The sequence below is a fragment of the Hesperophylax consimilis genome, chromosome 27, assembly GCF_061612785.1.
Source record: "Hesperophylax consimilis isolate HC1 chromosome 27, BYU_Hcon_1.0, whole genome shotgun sequence".
Classification (NCBI taxonomy): domain Eukaryota; kingdom Metazoa; phylum Arthropoda; class Insecta; order Trichoptera; family Limnephilidae; genus Hesperophylax; species Hesperophylax consimilis.
Genome location: NC_142862.1, coordinates 23,786,582 through 23,803,927, shown reverse-complemented (window position 1 = coordinate 23,803,927; position 17,346 = coordinate 23,786,582).

Here is a 17,346-nt window from a genome sequence, read left to right as displayed (position 1 = left end):
AATGTTTTGAGGTGGTGACACATTTTATGCCACTCCTAGGATACGAAAATATTTTGGTGAAATTATGCTTTAACTGCATAAGAATTTAGTTTTTTTTAATACTCTTCCAAATCTCACCTCATTCAAGGTGGGACACCTGAACACCTCATTTCAGTATTTGAGTACCTGTACTATTTGAGTTCTTTATGAAATCGTGTCCTACCCAACACTAACCAATAGTATAAGAAATTGCAAACTGTCCTAGAAAGCTTACGCAGTACGCGACTAACACCTAATCAAATATCCGCTACATATTATTCAGAGAACCGGCGATTAGTGTTATTGTTAAATCATTTAAACAAAACACACTAGGTGAGGCTTTCACTATAAATATATTATTTTTTATTTATTTTATTTTATTTATTTATTTGCAAAAACAGTACAAAAACCAATACATTGCAAAAGCGGTAAACAAATTATGTAAATTAAGATCGCATTCCTTGCAGCTTGATGAGTAGAATAAAAAAATCATCCCGTAAAACATAAAGTATTTTGATTATTATTTTTTTGGTTTGTCTGAGGATGGTACCTTCCTCCCCAGAGACTGGAGTCCACCGCGCTAGCCAAATCGTAATTGGGTAGGAACGATATTTATTTCGTATATTAACTGATGTAATGTCATCTGATTTCAGACAAAGGCGTATATTTATTTATGTACGCCTATTAAGGCTTTTACATACATATATAACAATATTTAAGAAATTATACTCAGGAAATGACTGTTTAAAACACATATTATAAAAAAAATATTGTTGAATTTGATCCACACAGTATGTAGGTACAAAAAAGAAATTTAAAAAATCAAAAATATTTTTTTTCTTTCAGCCGACAAAATACTGTTAACGTGCAACATACTGTACTAGTGTCAATTTAAATAGCTTTATCAAAATATTCCCCTACTTGATTCAAAAAACTTCAATAAAGTATGTTTACATAATGAAATTGATGCACTAAATATATCAACAACATCGTAGTATTTGTTCCTAGCTTTTGAATCCGTAAAAAAATAAGATAAATATATGTATAAATAAAATAAATAAATATATGTCCGGGTGTCTATACGTGATTGCCACAAAAGTTGATAGAATGCATTGGCATCGACAACGACACTATCTGTCGAGTTTCAGCTTCATTGGATGTCGGGAAGTGGGTTAATTTCCACTTCCAAGATTCCACTGCATTCATACACTCATTCAAGAAAACGAAAAAAAAGAAGAAAAAAAGTGAGATTCAAACAGATGTATATAAAAATAAGAAAAATGAGTTCTAGAGTACCTATGTAAGTAGTTTATATGACCGTTAGTTTTACAATAATTGATTCTCAACATTCTGGCAGTTTATCGATTCCATGCCTGAAGCAAACTGGGGGTTAGGAGGTGAAGAAGTAGTCAAACGAAAAAGAGCAGCGATGATATTAAGCCTTAGACACATTACGCTATATTATGCGCGCATAATTTGGGCGTGGCATATACGTATTATGTTGGGCTGTCACACTACGCTATAATCTTTCTCAAGACCCCCAGTTGATCTGACCCCTTGTCAGATCAATTGGGAAACTGCCACGGAATATCATTTCTTTGTATGGGATCTGTCACTTTGACTGATAACAGCCGCGTAATTACGGCGCTCCGTAAATTGTTCTGATAATAATTTTCAAATATCGCCTAGCTATAAATAGCGCATATCTTCGCAACGCCAGTACTTATAACACATCGTATTTTTAGGTGTGACAGGTCTGTATGGGATTGTATGGCGAGCAATATGGAGTTATATAAAACGCTTAGAACTTATATAGTTATATTTAGTGAACCCTTTAAACTTTTTAGTTGTTACTGTTTGACAATTTGTTGAACATGCACCGGTCATGAATGAGCTGGTGCCAATGGAACACGAGGAGAAAGTGTTAAAGAAAATGATAACGGCATACTTCGAACACAATACCGGGCAAGTAGTGCTACATGTCCAAGTTCGTCATAAAAGGAGTAGTGGAAGGCCGAAAGGTCTAGGACGTGTCACACGTTCGTGACTGAAAACGATTTGATAGTGGACAGGTGCTTAAGTTATCGATGAAGTCATTTGATGGAACCAAAAATCAATAATATTAATATGTTTTCTATATGAAGGGTAAGCGGAAATGCGTAAAAGTCAGGGCAAAAACAAGATAACAATAAAATCTTGTATAGTTTTTAAAATCACTATCCCCAATGTGTCAAAAGAAAACATCGAACTTCAAAAGAAAGATCCATGTCACGATAATTAAAGTATAAGCAGATGAGAAAAACAAATAGGACAACGAAGAACAAGAAGAACAAGAAGAGCAAGAAGAGCAATAAGAACAAGAAGTTCAAGAAGATCAAGAAGAACAAGAACAACAAGAATAACAAGAAAAACATGAAGAACGAAAATAACAAGAAGAATAAGAAGAACAAGAAGAACAAGACGAGCAAGATGAACAAGAGGAACAAGAAGAACAAAAAGAACAAAAAGAACAAGAAGAACAAAAAACAAGAAGAGCAAGAGAACACGCGGAACAAGAAGAACAAGAAGAGCAAGAAGAACGAGAAGAGCAAGTAGAACAAGTAGAACAAGAAGAACAAGAAGAACAAGAAGAGCAAGACTAACAAGAAGAACAAAAGAGCAAGAAAATCAAGAAGAACACTAAGGACAAGAATAATAATAAAAACATGAAGAACAAGAAGAATTAGAAGAACAAGAAGAACAACAGGAACAAGAAGAACAGGAGGAACAAGAATAACAAGAACAACTAGAAGAATGAGAAGAACAAGAAGAACAACAGGAACAAGATGAAGAAGAGGAACAAGAAGAACATGAGAAAAATATGAAAAGCTTCATACCATTCATCGTCTCCATTCTTTAAGTAAGGCCAATCTTGTGTATTTTAAATCTTTGTTTAAATAAGAGAAAGTAGCGGGTCCTCTAGAATCGCCATATTTACATATGTTATTGACATCCATTAACAACATAACGCAAATCTTATATGCATAAATTAGCATTTTAATGGGCCAAATCTACAAACAATCTATCCTTTTTTTATTATTATTTATATAAAGTAGATTGACTGTATGTACGAGTATGTGGCGGACGTGCGGGCGGCCGCTTGAAGTACAACGGGCGAGCGATACAAATATACAATTTTATTTCGAGGAAGATGAAATTTGGCACACTTTTTAGACAAACGACACTTGGTGGAAGTAAAATTTTGGCGTCCCTTGACAAAACCTAGACTCTGATCACTATATTTGCTATTTGTTTTTGGGGTGTTATCAAATAAACAAATCAAATCAAATAACACATCTGCCCTGATGATGGACACTGCAATGTTGTCCGAAACGTTGGCTAAAGAAGGAGTTAGCGCAACACGGCATAACATCCCAAAAACAAATAGCAAAAATACTTTTGGCCGTGAAAATCTTAAATCATATCTGATCACTATAATCCATAAAATGTTCGTTGGCACCCGCCCCGGCCGGTTCTGCACAATTAGCCATCAAAACAAGAGGAAGGTCACTGCATAAAGCCCGGCCAATGCCGGGGACTTCAGCTACTGTGCAATAAAACGTATACCTATACTTATATACATATATATATATATATAAACAAAAAATCTCTTCACTTTATATGTTTTTTTTTTTTAATTTTTCTTCTATGTAGGTACATATGTATATGTATATTTTTATTTATTTTCCTTTACACATGAGTGTTAGACTCTCGTAAAGGTAAATATGTTTAATTATAATTTGAAATATGTTCTTATTATGTAAATTTAAATAATTATATTTTATTTTTATATTTTGGAATAACTTTATTGAGTAAAACCTCAAATTGAAATATTTAATTATTGAAGACAATATCAGCGATTTCTAAACGAAAATCTGAAACAGAAAAATCAGAAAAGGATACGGTCTCATCTAGGACTCGAACCCAGGACCCTTGCCTTGCCAGATGTGACCGTATCCTTTTCTGATTTTTCTATTTCAGGTTTTCGTTTAGAAATCGCTGATATTGTCTTCAATAATTAATTATATTGGATGTTATCAGTATAATCGGATAGTGCCGTGTACGCAGCTTTGAAGAGTTCAATATAATTCTAATAGCGCCGTGTACGCAGCTTTGAAAAGTTCAGTATAATCGGATAGCGCCGTGTACGCAGCTTTAAAGAGTTCAGTATAATCGAATAGCGCCATGTATACAGCTTTGAGGAGTTTAGTATAATTCGAATAGCGCCGTGTGTGCAGCTTTGAGGAGTTTAGTATAATTCGAATAGCGCCGTGTGCGCAGCTTTGAGGAGTTTAGTACAATTCGAATAGCGCCGTGTATGCAGCTTTGAGGACTTTAGTATAATTCGAATAGCGCCGTGTATGCAGCTTTGAGGAGTTTAGTATAATTCGGATAGCGCCGTGAACGCTGTTTTAAAGAGTAGCATATTAGAATGTGACTTATCACAGTCACGTAGCGTGTAAGTATATCTGTGTACGAAGTGCCTTAATATCACTCACTTCAGACGGTTGGTACTACTATTCGGTACTCTCATAGAAATAAATTTAAAAATACACCACTACACAAGCTAGAATATTTTTAAAATGGTTTACCTGTATGCAAATATTGGGCATCGTATCTGTTTTACGTAACTAATAAAATAAAATATGAAAACATTTTTTCGTTTCGCAGAAGAACTCCGAAGACGTCCAATAAATCAGAATTTCTACAGAGAAATTTAATTAACCAGTGGACACCCGAAGATGCCCGGGTGGAAAGCCGGAATCCATTATGCACTTACAGTCACGCCGGGGTGGCCCCAATTCATATCGAGTTTAATACAAAATAATATGGGACACGTAAACATGCACGTATGCCACGCATAGGAACTTAATCAGTGAAAAAAATCAAACCTTGAGTATTTCAGTTGGCTTCAGAGTTTATTTCTAACGAGTAGATAAACACCCACTGCCGCAGTTTTGAAAACTTCAATATTTTTTTTAAATAACAGATGGCGCCACTTCTGTTTACAACAATTATAAACTGTAACTACAGTCATTAATATAATAATATTATCAGATGTATAGATAAATGCAATCCCCCTGTTCAACTATCGTAAAATTTCATCTATCGATGGTATAGACCGCGCATTCAAAATTTGTAATCGTTGACCATAACAACGCAAACTTAGGATTCTGTGTACTGTTCTGTGTAGAATCCTAAGTCATAGTGATTGAATAGCTATTATACATAATGACTCGTCATTATATAAATTAATCACTTTATCCGGATATTATTCATAATATCGGGTCAAAGTTAGCTAAAGTAATAAATACGGTCCAACTGACTTGTTACCCCCCTATCCTAACCTAACCTATAATAACCCAACCTAACCTAACCTAACCTAACCTATCATAATCCAACCTAACCTAACCTAGCATAACCCAACCTAATCTAACCTATCCTAACCTAACCTAACCTATAATAACCCAATCTAACCTAACCTAACCTATCATAACCCAACCTAATCTAACCTAACCTAACCTATAATAACCCAATCTAACCTAACCTAACCTATCATAACCCAACCTAACCTAACCTAAGCTATAATAGCCCAACCTAGTTTAAATTTACTTTTTAAATTAAAGGCAAATTGAAATTTAATTTTATAATCTTTACCTATACTTACTTGTTTTATTACTTTATCCTTACTATGTCTTCGAAGATATTATATAAAATTGCTAGTTAATGTGATTAATTCTGTGTCAATTATCACTTTGTCTAAATTGGGTAGAAATTACAAATAATGGCTGGATAGTTTATATAATATCCGGATTTATTACTTTAGCTGTAACATATTATATACATATATATTTCTGACAGTGATGTAATTTCGAAACGTCACTGAGATACAGCATTGTGTCTGGCTTGGGTGTTATCAGCGGGAAAGGGACAGCAAATGTATATATTAAAAAATAAATTATAATTTTTCACTTTTATTATGATAACAGCGATGCCCACGGTCGCCGAATATTAATTAAGCACCCTTGCGATAATTTTTTCACCAAAGCTGCGCTATACAAATAATAGAATTTTTATTAATTCTCACCGGACCCGGGGTTTGACCTGCATTTTTTTTTTTATTTTTTTTTTTTTATTGTTGGTACATTTTTTTTACAATATTTCATATTTCAATTTAGTAATGTTGGCCTCACTGGGTTGTTTACCCGTGCTGAGGCCCCCATTTTATAATTTAAGAATTTATACATTTAAAAAAAATAAAAGAAAAACAACATTAAAATAAAGATAAATTTAAAATAAAAAATAAAGATTAAAAATTAAAATATAATTATAACACTAAAAGAAAAATATCAAAAGAGAATGTAAATCGGCATTTATAATGATATATGTGTTTGTGCGTGTTGCGTGTTTTATATATTTTTTTTTTGTGTTGCGTGTATATGTTTTATTCTTTTATGTTATAGTATTTTGGTAATATTGTCTTTTTGTTCTTTAATCCATTTTTTTATTTTGTGTTTGAATTTATTTTTATTTTCCTCAATTTTTGTTTCAAGTGGAAGACTGTTGAATGCTTTAATAGCGTGGTATTTATGGTGTCTTTGTCCAAAGGTAGTGTTTACCGTCGGAGTTTTTATGTTTTCTTTGTACGCTTGTCTGACCGGTCTATTAGTGATATTTTGTGTTTGTTGGGGTTTGTTTTTTTGGTCGAAAATGTAGTTTAGTAGTGTTTTAACATATAATTTGCGTATATCAAGTACGTCACAGCTTTTAAATATTTGGTCTGTGTCGGTTAGTTTATGTTTTTTGAGTATTACTTTTAATATCGTTTTCTGTGCGATTTCTATTTGTGCGATAGCTGCGTTTGTTGCTCCTCCCCAAGCAATTATTCCATATTCTATTATTGATTGGCATAGTGCATAATATATTGTTTTCAATTGTTTTATTTTATATATGTTTCTTATGTTTAGGAAAATGTGTATTGTTCTGAGGAGTCTATTTGTGATTTGTTTGATGTGATGTGTCCATCTAAGATTATGGTCAATTAGGATTCCTAGATACTTTATTTGTTCTGTTTTTTCTAGAGGGGGGCAATCGCAGATGTTGGTGTTTATGCATTCGTGTATTTTTATGGTGTTTGTATTGTTTTTTGGCTGTCCTGTGTTAGTTATGCTGTACGTTGTGAATTTTGTTTTCGATATGTTTAGTGTGAGTGTATTTGAGTCCAACCATTTTTTAACTTGCATTGAATTGAGAACTGGACTGGACGGGATTGGACTTGAGAAGCAGACATGCAATATGAAGTCATTGGCTCGAAAACTTTTGCGAAAATGACTGGTACGAGTGCAGTTACAGGCTGCAGGGTGAAGATTTCCCCGATTGAAGCCAACCTCCGATAGGATGAAGTACGAAAAAAAAGAATAAAATAGTTTGTCCTAGCTTTGTTACGTGAATATTACCGGTTTTCCCTCTAGCAAAGTTTGTATCGGTCACAACTCTATGGTTAATCTTTTTTTTGTTTTTTTTTCATTTTCTAGATTCTTATTTTCCACGAGGTGGTGAATCATTTAAATATACTGCGTTTAATGTTAATGTTCTTTATACAAATAGAACGGCGTCATATGCGCCTCACAAATTTTTACCTCATATGGGTGTTTAAATGTTACCTGGCTATTATAAACTTAGAGGCCTTGTATTTCCTCGGTAGGGAAAAATTGTTTCCTAAAACACCCTACTAAAATTGCATGTTCTTGCATCATCATCAGCACAAGCATCAGCAACAGTAGTCAACCGCGGCTTTATATTACATACATGTCTGTTTGTGTCGTGTTGGGAGTGGGAAGGAGTCGATTATGGCCTATTTTTAAAAATTCCTCCGCATTCGCCTGTTTTATTAAGGGAAACTGTGGTGAATCTGATTTACTTGTGAATTTGTTGACTGGCAAAGGAAGGATGAAAGTAGACAGAATACTTAGTAGAAAGAATGCAAGACTGGCGTAAGCGTAGTGAGTAACATTGAGAAAGGAACGCTTAGATGGTTTGGGCACGTAGAGTGATTGAACGATGAAAGTAGTGTAAAAAGACGTGGCACGATCAAGTGAACCAAATTCTTGAGTCGGGCCATGTCAAGACGTCAAGAGTGATAATAATAGAAGAGTATGTATGAGATGTAAATGAGGCAAGGAGTATGTGCCAATACTGAGTTGCTTGGCGGTTCATCCATCTGCCTACCCCTGCGACCAAACGGCGGGATGGTAAGTTAGTTATAAATTTCTATTTTATACGTTTCTCCATTCCTCCCACGTTCTTACAACTTAACCTATGGCGGAATTCGTTAAGATCACCACACCGTTGAAAAGTGATACGGATCACACCATTAAGGTTTAAATTTACCGTAAATGCAAATTAACACAGGTAATGTACGCTTTAATATAACGCAATATGACAAACCAACTGTAAAATACATTTTTTTGTTATCTTATAACGCACTCGGACCGCAGAGCAACGAAGAGTAGACGATACAAAAAACATCTGCGGTCAAGTGTTGTAATTAAGCAAGGACAAAGCCGCGTGAACTTTGTTTTAAAAAAATTAATACCAATTCACTGATGATAGGTACTACTGATGGGCATAGTGAAAATTTATTATTGGATTGGTCATTTAGAGATATTGTATGAATGGCATTGAAGCCAAATCTAAGGTCTGAACTAGTAACTAACTAACTAACCATCACGAAGTTTCCCCGCAGGGGTAGGTAGGCAGAGAAACACTCCTTGCCTCGTTCACATTCATACATCGTCTCATACGAACTCTTCTATTATTCTGACTCTTGACATGGCCCGACTCAAGTATCTGATTCACTTGATCGTGGCATGTCTTCCTCGGGTGTTAACGACTACTACTACCATTGACATCTGCGTTATATATTTTCCTTACACTCCTTTCATCGTTTATACGCTCTACATGCCCAAACCATCTAAGCGTGCCTTTTTTAATCTTACTCATAACGTTTACATCAGCCTTGCATTCTTTGCGGATCTCCACATTTCCCACACGATAATGCATGGTTTTACACACATCCGCCTCAGGGATCTCATTTCTACAGCATTCAGTCTACTTTCATCCTTCCTCTGCCAGTTCCATGCCTCACTGCCATACATCAGGGTAGGTACCAGCACTCCATTGTGGACTCTCCTTCTTTTGACACTTTCTGATCTAGTAATCTGAGGTTAAATAGCCTGGCAACCATCTTGTATGATTAACTTTTGAAATGTTTTATATGCAAAGTGGCAAAGTCTACTTACGAATACTTCGCGTATATAAAAATCGAATAAAATTATTTCGGAATATTTCCAAATAATTAAATAAATAATAAATAATTAGTAATATTAATACATTTTGAATATATGGTCATTTTGAATACATGTAGGATAACAAAAGATTTTTTAAATATCTATGTTGAGGGATCAGTAGGATTTATAGGCCCTGTTAGAAGTTCTACCGAGCCGAACCCTCTGATATGAAAATATCTGGAGTCGGTGAATTTTTTTCCCATTTGATCTCTGGTGAGTTGACGTGTTGTTGTTCTTGTATTTTTTGTATTTATTTTACTTATATAATGCACTTGCATAGTGTTGATTGACTAGCTGATCATTTGTGGAAAAGTGAGTGGAAGAGTTTAGTTTTTCCTATGGGGAAGATTTAACCCGGACAACAAAATCGGAAGCATAAAAAAAAATAATAATATTAGTACCTAATCTAAACTGACTTTTATTTAATTATTGATATAGAGTGTGTAGGCAATATAGAAATATTATCCATTTGTTGTTGTGTGTGTTTGAGGAATACAGATTTTATTGTTATTACGAGTATTGTGGTTGTTGATATCTTGATTGTAAAGTGGCTTGATGTTAGTGTGGGTTGATTGTTGGGTAGTTTAATTTCATGTTTGGGAAGGACTGTGATTGGAAGATACCGGAAACTGAAACTGTCCTTGACATGTGTGTCCTATGGAAGACCAAGAACATTTCTGAGAGCTCGCTTTTGGACCACCTGCAGGTCAACTATAAGTTTCTTTGATGCAAACCTTTAAACCTAACCTAAGTAATCTATTTAATCTAGTATTTGTTTCATCACTTTTCATTACTTTATATCACTTTTTAAAGGTGTGTTGAATGTTCATATTGATGAGTTATCCGGTCACCGTTTAAAACTTGACATTTTTTTCAAGACAGCTGATAATTTTAGATTATTTTTTTATTTTATGCAATCGTAAACCATATGCAACCAATGTTATTTACTAACCCTTGTGTAAAAAAAATATATTTATTTTATGAATGAAAAAGCCCCATAAGAGAGTAAATAAATAATAAAAAATAAATAAAAAACAAAAACTAGGTAATTAAGTCACATTTTGACACTTATCATGAATCACACAGTAACTAAAAAAATGCCAGTCTTAAGAAAGTGTGGCAAGGACATTTTCACTACTTTAAGTTCGGCGTACAGGAGTAAATTTTAGGTTTTAATCATAAATAATGCACATTGAAAATAATTGGATACGATGGAATGTACCATAACCTCAAATAAGTAGGTATATTTACTTTTAATATTATGTTCACCTTACAGGTATTTACATAGACACCCAAATGAATAGACTTGCCCTAGCAAAAATCTGGGTATCATTTCGACGAGTTGGAGTCAAACCACGTGACTATATTTTTGGCACCAGGAGGGTTCGATAATACTTTGAATAAACTACGTCAGTCAACTACGTACGAGTATATCAACTACTATATCAATCGTAAATTGACCGCCGAAGAGCGCACATTGAAATATCCGTACCCAGCGCAGAAAAGTAGAGATATAAACAATAGAGACATAACATTATTCACAAACCATCAGAGAAATATTCTTTTATGGACCTCTTGTATTTGGTATGTTCGCAACTGAACATATCAACCTTGGATAATACGCCATTGTAATTATTGCATAGTCTATTCAGGCAAGAATTCTGCTTTGATCAACTCTGAACAGGACACAAGAGCGTGTTGAACGCGCAGGTACATTGAATGGAATCTTGTTTAGCAACTCTGGGCATTGAATATTATTGTAAATAAGATTCGTTAAAGTACATAGTGGGACCTTTCTAGATGTTCGTTTTCAAACTTACCACCTAGCGACGCTCAAAATGAGTGAGGTAGGTAAATTATAACACATTTATAAAAGTGTCTAACCAAACAGCGCAACAAAATATTCAATTTTGAAAACAAGCCCGAACTTTTGTTTACCCGATTTGTGATTTGTAGTTAAGTTTTTTACGCAGCCCGGAATTTGCGCACCACTGTAAAAAGGATTAGTAATTTGTAAGCATATTTTAAGATCGAGGACTGAAAAGTGATATTGCAATGCGAGTTGCCTGTATACTATCAGATTCATTTGTTGACAATTCACAAAAAGGGACGGTCATGCCGTAACTTTGTTTATACCTCTTTAGCTGATTGGCTGATTTATCAATTTGAATACCTATGATATTCATATTGCTGTCAGATACAATTTCGATCGCTGATATTTTATGCTATAATACTTGACCTGAAAATTGCTCCTTGCGCCAATCATCATAAAGTGTCTTCTCAGTGGGTCAGAGAAATGTCCTTCGACATGAACAGTGGTGTAGCTACCATTTAGGCAGTTTGGGAAACCGATAAGGGCTACAACTTTGTCCTAACACACTCATTGATTATTGTATCCAAAAACCAATTTCTCTCAAGTACAGGGTTTTCCAATAAGAAGTGTTATTTTGAATAGACCGTTATTTCAGTAGATGTTACTATTAAAGCTGTCATTTTTTGACATTTGATAAGTAGAAACTACGCCATTAATAAAAATGGAACGATACACGCTCAAACAACGCATTGAAATTATTAAAATTCACTTGAGTGAATCAAATGCAAATCATCTTGAGTGATGAGGCCCATTTCCACCTCGGTGGCTTCGTCAACAAGCAAAATTGTTGCATCTTGGGCTCGAAAAACCCAAGAATTATTATTAAATCAAATAAAACACTTTGTTTATTAACCACGACTTTTTTATTATTACATCTACCGGTTTCGCTACGATCGAGCTTCATCAGGATGTGAAATATAACTAAGGATGTGATGAGTTATATTTCACATCCTGATGAAGCTCGATCGTAGCGAAACCGGTAGATGTAATAATAAATAAGTCGTGGTTAATAAACAAAGTGTTTTATTTGATTTAATATATAATGTCTAACCACAAAGTGATTGCTTCCTACGAAAAAACCAAGAATTATTGTTGAAAAGCCTCTCTATTCTCAACGTGTGACTGTTTGGTGCGGTTTATGGTCCGGCGGAGTCATCGGACCTTTTTTTATCGAAAATGAGGCTGGAGCAACAGTTACGGTGAATGGATCGCCATCGAGTGATAATTAATGATTTTTTATGGCTGGAATTGGATAGTATTAATCTGGAAAACGTTTACTTTCAACAAGACGGCGCTACGTGCCACACAAGCAACGAAACCATTGATCTTTTACGATTGAATATCAAAATAACACCTCTTATTGGAAAATCTTGTACTTACACAACCATAATTAGCAGGATTCTTGAGTTCGGTTCTATAGTTTAGAGTACATTAATTATATATGCAAATAATAATACTAGATGTCTTCCATGCAGAAATGGAAACAAACGATCCATTTAGCCCCCTGACGTCGTAGATCTCCATTTGAATTTCGTTTAGACAGTTTTGTATTAGAAATTTAAGCCTCGATTAGGCAAATATTTGGATCACGAAACGTGCCTAAAAGGCACTTCTTGAGTTATAATTTAATCTATTTGTATATGAGATTCGGAAAATAAGGATCGAATCTGTTTAGTATTGAAACAGCTTGGGATAATACCTACCATAATTTCCCATCATATACTATCATACCTACTATCCATTTCCTTCCTTAAAAACAGCCTTACCCACATTGGAAAGAAGAAGATGATTTTTGTTGCATTGTAAATTGTCGCAAGTCAGTATTTTCGCATTCGTATCGTTGTGGCAAGCAGTTACAATTGTTGTGTCGTCGTGAATTGGAGTCGTATATTCACACGCTTTGTGCTCTGTTTGCAAAATAGCATCTCGTTTTGGAGGAAATTTTCACCCTGTGTACAGTGCCATTTCGTCGAAAACCATACTGCAGGGATTCATGGGAATTCAAGGTAGGCTGTTTCCGTCATTCCACATTTCCCGTGATTTTCAAACCCAATTAAATGTGCTTTATATGTTCGCACCCTTGTTGATTTGGTTTACAGTCCATTCCGTGTAATAGAACACTGTACAAAAGAGACTAACTACGGACATTACCCATACTTCATATTGGAAACGCCTTGAACATTTCAAATTAGAAACATTAAATGAACGTTGTGACAAAAATGACGTCAAATTTCTTTTCAAAATTATAAATAACCGTGTAGAATCTTCTCTCTTGGCAATCAAAATCAATATCAATCACCGTCTACTAAGAAACTTCAAAACTTTCCATATTCCTTTACATATAACCAAATTAATTTCCTATCAACCGCTTGTGGCAAGATTCCGTATATATTAAGTGATAACCCACAGAACCTTACAAAATTTCTCTGTTGTAATTTTATTTCACTTGACTCAATCTTTACCGTCTCTCGTTTGTTGTTCTTTACGTTGTTGTTGTTATTAATTTACCTACTACCTACTTGTTGTTTTATGTTAAGATGTTGTTGGTGTTTTTTATTCTTCGTAATTCTGTGGAATTTTTTTATATGTTAATGTTAATCCTCTCTATTGTGTACATTAATAGTATACAAAATAAGAATCATAATGCGTGCCGTGCTATATCCAAATTCATACTTATATATCTACCTACTCTTAGTCTTTTGGAATGATTCGTCTAATGTACCTATTTAATCAATTCTTGACCGTGGGCTAATCTCGAATAACACACACAGTCCTACATTAATTAATAGAGTTTCCTATATTCATGGACCACCTTTCAAAGTTCTTATTAATCTTTCCACCTCACGCAAACATACTTCCCAAATATACAAACGCATCCAATTGCTCAAGTATTTTTCGTTTACACCTATATTACACCACATTCTCGAACTATCTTTCAAATACTATAGACTTACTTACATTCATCATTAACTTATTCTACCTACATACTCTGTTCATCATATGAGAGAACTGTGGATCTTTCACATAGTATTTTTGGTAAATTTGTCTATCATTGTCAAATGAAAAAACTGTGCATTTACAACTACCTTACGAGTATCTACCTTGACCTATCTGTAATTACTTGCAAACGCTCAATCGGTAAGAAGGTCATTCAATATTCATATCTGTCGTTTGTCGTGTTTTGTTCATTACACGTATATAACAAACACAGTCGAAAGTATGAGTCAAGGACAACCGACAAATTTACAGGTGGGTTCTTTTCATCTCGGTTAGTAGGTCACCTGAAACTCTTGAGGAAGCAGCAAAATTTGGTTTTGGGAGGCAGTGGTATCGTTTTCCTCAGGAGCGAAAACTATTCACTCTTTTACTATTTGTTCCAGAGTGTGGGGAGGTTAGTGCAATCCCGCACCTGCACATCTCATAAAGGTTTGGTACAGGTACTTACCTACATGCATTCTGATAAGAGTGAAAATACAAAAGAAACGAAACAGATGTCAAAAATATTACAAAATTATAGATATGTCAAATAACAATGATTGAAGACGGGGAAAATTCCTTTAAAACTGTAGACAAAGGTTTCCTGCAATCTCTGCAGGCAATCTGTATGGTATCTCTAGGAAACTGTAGATATTTCGCAATCAATATAGAATGTCCTGGATAGATCAGCTTATGATACAGGGTGCTCGGATGATGGGTTGATACTCTTACTGAGACTTTCCTTGATATCAGTGACCCGGTGCCTGGAGAGGGAGGCGAAGCTGTGGATGCGTCCTTCCGCAAACATCAAATGAAGCGCTGCAATAGTGCGGTAGCCCAAACAGTATTCTCTATGCACTATCGAAATGACAAATAATTCTGAGTTACCTGAGAATGCTGACTCATCGGTCCTGATGATGTACCCTGCAAGGCTTTTTATAACTTATTTTCAATAAAAATCTTGAACTACATCACAAAAAACTTTTCAAACGTTTTAAAAAGTCACAACGTGTTCGAGTTTCTATCTAGTTTAATAAGTCTTTTGTAAATGAAAAATACGTAAAATGTAAATTAAGGAAATCAGCAAACAAAAGAGTAATCACATTGCAACTTAAAATGAAAAGTAATTAAACAAGAGAAATTGTGATAAAGCAAGCAAAAAAGATCAAGGACAAAGCCGTGGGATCGGGAAAGTAAAAATAGAGAAAGACATCAAATTAAAAGAAAACTAAGTTTTTTTTAAACAGTTCAACAAGAATGAAAGGAAAATATGTGAAAAAGCAAGAGCGAATGAAAGCATTTAAAGAAGTTAGCAAGATAGGATAGAAGAATGACCAGCGAAAAAACAACCAAGAAAGTTAGAATTTAAAAAGAGAAATCATAGTAATAAAAAAAAAGTTGTGAGAAACAAATTTATATGGCACATCATCAATACCAAAGAAAATAACCACGATTACAGAAATCAATAATATAGCAAGAAAGGAAAGAAGAGAAAAGGCAAGGACGAAGGGAATAATTTAAATAAGAAATATGAAAAGAAAGTTAGTTAAATCAAGGAATCCAAAAATTGATGAGACAGAAAAGAAAGCATGAAATGTGAAAAATCATCAGGAACCATAAATGTTCTGGTCTGATTGATCTACCCACCCCTGCCAAGACTATAACATGAATGACGAGACATGAATGTGGATGAGAAAGCGTCTTACCGTATTCCGTATCAAGGACAATATGTCAAATTAATAAAGGCCCAATTAGGATCCCCGCCAAAACAGCCCACGACTCTTGGCCAAATACGCCCGTGCGTGGAGGCTGGGGCTGGTAATAGGTAGATAGGATGTGTTCTCTTCTCGGGTACACTGCGCCCGCTGTGAATAGAAACAGCGATCTTCAAGCGAATACAATCTTTGGACAAAAAAACTTCTTATTCTAAAATCTACAGCAAAATCACAACAAAACATATTATCTCTTTTTGATACTGATCGTATAAAATAAAGTTGCTCTCCGCGTCTGTCTGTTTATGCGTTTAGTTCTTCTAAACTACGCACCGGATTTTTATAGGGTTTTCATTATCATTTAGAAAATCTCTTCCCAAAGGTTAACTTATATAATACTTGCATATTATATTTACAGAATGTAATGTAAAGTCGTAAAAATATTTTTTCGGGAGCTATATTGCTCACCCTGTCTAAACCTTATGAGATACATTAAAATAATGTAGTACGGAATTGTATATCTTAAAAAGGCCTACAGAAAATTTCTTGATGGTATATGTCTGTCTCCTAAGGATAATCCCCAGCAACACCGGGTACACATCAGTTGTAATAAAATAGAATACGAAAAAAATAGAAACGATTGGGATTTTTGAATGAGCGGGATTTTGTCACGAGACTATCATGGCCGCTGGAAACGGTAACAGTCAGAATGGGAAACAGAAAAACCGGAAAAATATTCGATCGCATCAGAAAATACCCAGGACTTATGCCTTGCTGGGGTAGTGCTCTAACCACTGATCTAATTCAACTATATCGATACCGTTATTCATCCCGCACAAGGTTCCCAACCGCCTAAAACCTGTGAGACTATTACATCCCCAATTGGAGTATGTTGTGAGGCTGAAGATAGAGGGGATGGGAAGGAGAAGGGTAAGAGGAAGATGGGGGAGAACCTGCTATCCACAAAATGGCAACCATAAATGACAGAAGTCGTTTCAGGCAACGTTTCAATTCTGAATCGTGGTCTCACACCAGGGCGATACTGAGAATATCTTCCACTCTGGAACGTGTCGCAAATACACTATTATTATTGAAATGAATAAATTGTGAAATGACACAAATCCATCAAATAAAATTTACTTGCGCACGCCGGGATTTGAACCCCTAGTCGAAAGCCTCACTTTAGCCTTTTTTAACAGAATCATACTTAGATTGAGAGCCATCAAAATTATCTTCATTTTCTGAACGCATATTTGTTTGGCTGCTATCTTTATGTATGATTACAAGTTTCTACCAGAATACTATTGTAGGGTAACTTATAGGGAGTTCACATCTCCCGAAAATAACAATAATATTTACAGTTCCCCACATTCACGTG